The sequence below is a fragment of the Mus pahari genome, chromosome 21 (genome assembly GCF_900095145.1).
Source record: "Mus pahari chromosome 21, PAHARI_EIJ_v1.1, whole genome shotgun sequence".
NCBI classification, from domain to species: Eukaryota; Metazoa; Chordata; class Mammalia; order Rodentia; family Muridae; genus Mus; species Mus pahari.
In genome coordinates this window covers 16,118,058-16,126,294 of record NC_034610.1, presented here as the reverse complement: position 1 = coordinate 16,126,294, position 8,237 = coordinate 16,118,058, and positions in this window count along the sequence as shown.

The window sequence follows — 8,237 nt, the reverse complement described above, 5'->3', positions numbered from 1 at the left end:
AGACCCCCTTTTTGTTTTCTTTCCAGAGGAGAAGTGAGGATAGGACATGGAGAAGTGGAAGGACTGAGAATTGTGTTCTATATGTAATGTATGAGAGAAGATAAATGTTAAAAACAAGAAACAGAATCACATTTGATTTTAAAACTGCTCATGTCTTATTAAATTTAAAAATAAATTAAAGAAAGTTATGTACAACACCATGCAACAACAATATTCTTAGATTCTTTTTTTTTTGACAAGCATAATAATATGGGATGTATAGCTCCTGGAGAAGATGAAAGAAACTATTATATGTAAAGCTATAAATAAATACAAACTATATCTCTATTTGTTGTTTCTTAAAATTGAACTGAGAGAAATGGGTTGGACATCAGGGCTGCTTTTTGCTGTCCTACTGCTCTAACATTCAAGATATATTGTATCATTCAGCCAGTTGTGGAAATGAAGTTTGAAGAGCTGAAGTAACTTTCTCAGAAACAAAGCCAAAGCCAACTGAAGAGCTGGCTCTATTAGAAATTATAATAACTACAGTGGGAGAGGAAATAGCTATATGATTATGGACATATTTAAAACTTTCTCTTCTATTTGGAGGATAATATTATAAAAGCCAGTATATTAAAATAATAATTCTACTAGCATATATTGATTTTTATGAAAAATATGTGCATTTAGAATTGTTTCTATGGGATAATTAATTTTTGTTATTTAATAAGGTAATAAATAGACATTTACTGACTGTCAAAATTTTTCAGTGAAACATTAAAATGATTTTTTTTCAAATTTCCATTTTGTTTCTAAGATTAAAACAGGAATAGCTAATGTAATTAGTTTTTAATTCTAAAGAGGCTTGTTAGTGTACTGTAATATAATAAGTGCAAATATTAGTAATCACTCAGGGATACCATTAGTTCTATATTTAGTAACTAATATTTCTTGTACAAATATAAACATGTGACTTTATACAAAATATATGAATTTTATGTTTAAAAACTCTGGAAGTGTGACCCTACACTTATCATTCAAACACTAGAGATTGGGGTAGACTCAGTGGAATTACTGGAGCAGGCTTACAGGAATTGTAATATATTATGAGAATTTCAGGTGAGTAAGAGACCATGTCTCATAAAGAACAAAATTAAAAACTGTCTCAGGAACTCCAATTCTAATTTCTTTCTGACTCTTCAGTCTCATATAAGTCCATACACACCTGAACACAAAACTCTCCTGCACATAGAAAAAGAATACCAACAAACACAAGGACTTTAAGTTATAATTAACTTCTGTTTTGAAGGTTTATTTACTAAGGCCGAGGTCAAGTCAAACTATTAGTAATAAATCAAGACTTGTAAATGACACCTAAGTGAAAATATATATGCATATAATCTATAAAATATAAAATCTGATCAAATGCATATTTAAAAGGAATGCTATAAATATGTGCTATGGGTGTCACCTAAGTTTAAACTCTTTCCGGCCATGTATAAGGCTCTATATTCTGGAAACTTCAGTTATGAAAAGTGGAAAACCCATTGTGAAATGTCCGTGAACTCAGAATATCACTAAAATAGGGGAAATGACAGAGACGGTACTCGTGCTAGACCAGAATTCTACCAGATTCACAATGACATTGTCACTTTGACTTTAACACAATATTTTCAAGTTCAAGACAGAAAACAGTCTCAGTAGTCACCTTATGATTGTTTTGACAGATAAAGCTCCTGCCCAGTCATAGATGTAGTGCTGCCTAGAAATGCTACTTCCCTGGAAAGTCCCAACCTTGGCTTCTTCCTAAGATTAGATGATTTTCCTAATTCCATTTCTAAGGTTTATTTGTAAACACAAAGTCATTTTCCAAAATTTTAGATTGTCATACTGCAAAATTAGTCTATGTGTACAATGAATCGAAAACTGAATGAGGGAATTAACATAATCCTGAAACACCTTCAGAATCAGGTAAAATTACTAGATTTTACAGTTTTTAGTAGGTAGCCTGAAAGAGGATTTTGTTTTACTTTTGCTGCATAGTGTGTTAGTATACAAGTTAGTAAGTTAGTATAGGTCAGAGACAATCACTTTCCTTAGTAATTTGGTCTGCAGTCTATAAAGTCTTCCTGATCATTAACTAAGACCCAAGAGTTCTGTCTCTACCAAGAATCTATTTTCCAGAGGTGGACATTTACCAGATCTTTTTTTTTTTTTTTTTTTTTTTTTTTTTTTTTTTTTTTTTTTTTTTTTTTTTTTTTTACATAATTTCACTGCTTTTGAGGATGAAAAACAAGAATCTCACCTGTAATTTTTCAGTCTGTAGAACTTTCAACTCAGTGTGCAGCTCATGGAATGACAGCCAACACTATGGAAGAGGGGTCAGCTCAGCCTTTAGATAGTATTTCAGAGACCTTTGACCTCAACTCCTTTCAAAACTACAATTTTCGTATCACCCACAGTTGTGATAATTACACTACCTTTGGGAGTCAAAGACATTTCTGAACATTTCATGTTGATTATTATTAAAGACACTGATGAGTTTCTTGCAAACGTATCCAAAGAGACAATGTGTTTGGAGAATTTCTTCAATTTCATGATCCCTGATGGCTTACTAGAAGATAGTGTGCCATGAATATCGAAGTCTCAAGTGAAAGAGTTCTGTAAGGAAGTTTGTCACTTTGGATGCAGTTAGTTTTCTCTGGGATCTCCTAAACAAAACCATGTGAAGTACTAAGTTTTGGATCCCAGAGCTTTTGGAACCCTTTTAGTGCACGAAGCTGAATTCAGTCAGGCAAGAGTTCTGCAATTTCTGCTGAAGTACCAGTAAAAGGGAAAATGTGACATCTTTAATTCACTAGAAATCATTGGTCTTAGTTGAACTCAATGCAACTAGAAATGATGAAGTATACTGAGAAAAAGTACTATTATAAACCCAGCAATAGCTTCAAGTTCAGACAGCACTACCTGAGGATATTTTATACACATAAACATTTCTCGACAGGAAATCAAATGTACCCAATTAATTTCACATAACAAATTGTCCCTTTCTTTTCTTGTTTCATTTGTTTTTTTCCTTTTTTTTTTAAAATATTCATTTATTTATTATTTTCTTTCTTTTTTTTTTCTAAATTTTGGACAGTTTTATTTGTGAAATTCAAATGCAAAAGCTGCATGTGTTATGACAGCAAGACAAATTTAGAATACATAAGTGATTAACAGTTTAATTCTCTATGACAAAGTAGAATTTATTCTAGGAAGATTAGATTATAGTTATTAATTTATACTAATATTAATATTAAAAGGTATATTAATGCAACTTGTCATATTATGAGATACAGTGAAACATAATTACTTCAGCTATAGAAGAAAAACTCTTGAGAAAACATAATATTCATTGTGACAAAAATTCTTAATTGACCAAACTTTAGTCAATATTCTGAGCCTTCTTCTAAGCCCATCTTTGTACTTCCACATCAGACAGTGTTAACTAGAGAACTCTGATGATATAACTAGAACCTTCCACTTGATATCTGATCAGATTCCCCATTCTCCTCTACCCACCAGGTGATTGCTCAGTCACTAAATCTTATTTACAACAAGTGTTATGCTTATTTATTCAGAATCTTGATGTTTCTGTCTTATTTTTTTTTATGTATAAAAGTGATTTTCTTAAACTTTAAAAGACTAATCAAATGTGGTGTTATTAATTCTTTTTTTTTAATTTTCTTTATTTACATTTCAAATGCTATCCCGAAAGTTCCCTATACCCCTACCCCGCCCCTGCTCCCCTACCCACCCACTCCCACTACTTGACCCTGGCATTCCCCTGTGGTGGGTCATATAAAGTTTACAAGACCAAGGGGCCTCTCTTCCCAATGATGGCTGATTAGGCCATCTTCTGCTACATATGCAGCTAGAGACTCGAGCTCAGGGGGTACTGGTTAGTTCATTTTGTTGGTGCACCTACAGGGTTGCAGTCCTCTACAACTTCTTGGTATTTTCTCTAGCTCCTCCATTGGGGGCCCTCAAGGAGTTTTTCCCTTTTTTTAAAATTTGATATTTTCTTTATTTACATTTCAAATGTTATCTTCTTTCCTGGTTTTGCCTCAAAAAAAAACAAACAAAAAACAAAAAATCCCAACAACAACAACAACAACAACAACAACAACAACAACAACAAAAATCCCTGTCCTGTCCTCCTCCTCCACTCACCAACCAAGTAACTAACACTTCCTGGCTCTGGCATTCCCCTACACAGGATAGAGTTTACATGACCAAGGGCCTCTCCTCCCATTGATAACCAACAAGGCCATCCTCTGCTACATATGCAGCTGGAGCCATGAGACCTGCCACATGTACTCTTTGGTTGGTGGTTTAGTCCCTGGGAGCTCTGAGTGTACTGGCTAGTTCATATTGTTGTTCCTCCTATGGAGTTGCAAACCCGTGCAGTTCCTTGGGTTCTTTCTCTAGTTCCTCCATTGGGGAACCTGTGCTCAGTCCAATGTTTGGCTCAGAGCATCCACTTCTGAATTTGTCAGGCACTGGTTGAGCTTCTCAGGAGACAGCTATAGCAGGCTCCTGTAGGCAAGCACTTGTTGGCATCCACAATAGTGCCTAGGTTTGGTAACTGTATATGGGATGGATCCCCAGATGGGGCAGTCTCTGGATGGCCTTTCTTTCAGTCTCTGTTCCACACTTTGTTTCTGTAGCTCCTTCCATGGATATTTTGTTCCCACTTAGAAGGACTGAAGCAGCCACAATTTGGTCTTCCTTCTTCTTCAGCTTCATGTGGTCTGTATATTGTATCTTGAGTATTCTGAGCTTCTGGGCTAATATCCACTTACCAGTGAGTGCATACCATGTGTGTTCTTTTGTATTGGGTTACCTCATTCAGGAAGATATTTTCTAGTTCCATCAATTTGCTTAAGAATTTCATAGATTCATTGTTTTTAATAGCTGAGTAGTACTCCATTGTGTAAATGTACCACATTTTCTGTATCCATTCCTTTGTTGAGGGACATCTGGGTTCTTTCCAGCTTCTGGCTATTATAAATAAGACTGGTAAGAACATAGTGGAACATGTGTTTTTATTACATGTTGAAGCATCTTCTGAGTAAATGTCCAGGAATGGTATTGTTTTGTCCTCACATAGTAATTTGTTTAATTTTCTGAAGAACCCCAAAGCTGATTTCTAGAGTGATTGTACCAGCTTGCAATCCCACCGGTAATGTAGGAGCATTCCTCTTTCTCCATTACCTTGCAAACATCTGTTGTCACATGAGTTTTTTATCTTAACCATTCTGANTGGTATGAGGTGGAATCTCAGAGTTGTTTTGATTTGCATCTATTGGGTTTTTTGAAAGAAGATTAGTTTCTTCGTTTTTCCAGTGTATAGTTTCCCTCCTTGTGTTGGCATTTTCCATCTATTTTCCTTTGTAGGACTGGATTTGTGGAAAGTTATTGTGTAAATTTGTTTTTTTCCTGGAATATATTGGGTTTTCTACATATAGTAGTTGAGAGTTTTGCTGAGTAGTAGTCTGGGTTGGCATTTGTGTTCTCTTAGGGTCTGTATGAGATCTGCCCAGGATCTTCTGGTTTTAATAGTCTCTGGTGAGAAGTCTGGTGCAATTGTGATAGGCCTGCCTTTATATGTTACTTGACCTTTTTCCCTTACTACTTTTAATATTGTTTCTTTGTTTAGTGCTTTTGGTGTTTTGATTATTGTGTGATGGAAGGAATTTCTTTTCTGGTCCAGTGTATTTGGAGTTCTGTAGGCTTCCTTATGTTCATGGGTATCTCTTTCTTTAGGTTAGGGAATCTTTTCTCTATAAATTTGTTGAAGATATTTACTGGCCCTTTAAGTTGAGAATCTTAACTCTCTTCTATACCTATTATCCTTAAGTTTAGTCTTCTCATTGTGTCCTGGATTTCCTGGAATGTTTTGGGTTAGGACCTTTTTGCATTTTGCATTTTCTTTGGCTGTTATGTCAGTGTTTACTATGGTATCTTCTGCACCTGATATTCTCTCTTCTATCTTTTATATTCTGCTAATGATGCTTGCATCTAAGACCCCTGATCTCCTTCCTATGTTTATTTATTTATTTATTTTTTTATCTCCAGTGTTGTCTCCCTTTGTTATTTCTTTATTTTTTCTATTTCCAGTTTTACATCCTGGATGGTTTTGTTCTGTTCCTTCACCTGTTTGATTGTGTTTTCCTGTAATTCTTTAAGGGATTTTTGTGTTTCCTCTTTAAAGTCTTCTACCTGTTTACCTGTGTTCTCTTGTATTTCTTTAAGGGAGTTATTTATGTCCTTTTTAAATTCCTGTATCATCATCATTAAATTTTTTTTTAAATCTGAGTCTTGCTTTTCTGGTGTGTTAGGGCTAACCAGGTTTTGCTGTGTTGGGAGAACTGTGTTCTGATGATGCAAGTAGTCTTGGTTTCTGTTGCTTATGTTCTTCTGCTTGCCTTTTGCCAGCTGGTTATGTCTGGTGTTAGCTGGTCTTACTGTCTATAACTTTGGCTTATCCCTCCTGCAATCCTGCAAGTCAGTGTTTCTGTACTCCTGGGAAGCCAATTCTTTTGGGGAGAAATTTAGGTATGGAGATCTGTGGTACAGGGTCAGCTCTGGGGTACAGACAGAGATCAGAAGGATCCGGTCCCCAGCTGCTCCTTGGTTCCTGCATCCTGATGGCTTTGTGAGGGGTCATTGTGCATCAGGAACTTGAAGAGAACGGGTGGCCTTACCTGTGCTCACAGTTGTGTATGTACTCCTGAGAGACCAGCTCTTTCCTGGCACTATTTGTGTATGTAGCTCTGTGGCACAGGGTCAGCTCTGGGCACAGGCGGAGACTGGAAGACTTCTGTCCCAGGCAGTCCCTAGGTTCCTGTGTTCCAAGGGTTCCAGGCAGGTTCCTCTGAGCAGCAGTGCTGGTCCTACTGGCACTCACAGGCCTGTCCTCACCCCTGGGAGTCTTGTTCCCCCCTGATGCTATTTGGGTATGGAGCCCTGTGGCGTAGGATCTGCCACAGGCAATGCCAGAAGCCTGAAGCCCCTTCTCTTTCTTAAACCACTGAATTGAAACCAGAATAATAGTCATTTTTTACTATGCAGCAAAAGATTATTCATCATTTAGCATTTAATGAAATAAATAAAAACTAAAGGTTAAAATTGATTCTTTGTCCACTAAGTATCTTACTTACACTAACACATAAATAGAGATAAACAGTCCTATCAGACCACCATAACATCCTGCACACAAAAAGTCTTTGGTTTGCTTATCTCTGTGCTTCTGTAATTCTCTAGATGTAGGAACACAGAAACCTATTAAAGTTATACAAGAAAATAATCCTTCTTAGAGTGTCCCCAGTAGAAAGTGATGCAGTAAAATTGAGGATAATAACTTCTGGTTTATACATAAAACATTATTGCCATGCTAGGCATATGCTCAACTACTTATCCATAACTAAGCCAAAGTTACATTAGTTGTAGAAGGCATGAAGAAATCCTTGTACTTAATAGTTCCAAAGGTCTGTAGTGTCTTATTGGGGTGGTGAACCTAGGTCTATTCTTTCAGACAACACAACCACAGAGGGAATGTGTAAGTCAAGGATGGTGATGGGTATGAATCTTTACAAAAACTCAAAGTTTATTAATTTGTATAATTGGATACATTTATTTAGACCCATTTGTTTCTCTTGCTTATGGTCCCACTCTGGCCTTCCACCAGTTTCTGCTATCACCTAAGTGAGGATGAAAAAATCAAATTTCTTAGAACCAGAGTAGTAAAAAGAATGACTTACTTCTTACAAGTGATGGGAGTGTTACTGGTTGAGAAAAGCAATGAAATAAAGATGCTGATATAGGGATAAATGGCTATAGAATACAAAAAGCAAGAAATGAACACAGGAAGTCTGAAGAGATAGAGAAAGTATGGCTGACATCTATGAAAATGCTTCTTTCACATTTTAAAATAGTTTTGGGCATTACAGCTCGTTGAGCCTTTTGAATTCTGTGAATTGTATCTTATGTATTTGTATGGATTTTTTTTTCTTTTTTGGCTAATATCTCCTTATACCATTTAGTGTTTCATTACTCTTTTTAAATAAACATACAATTTTCCTTATAAAATAAAATGAAATGTAGCTGTATTTTAATATATTTGGATGTTTAGTTAAACCTTAGAATATATACTCACTCTGTTACTGGCATGTCAAGGACTTTTTTTTTTTTTTTTTTTTTTTTTTTTT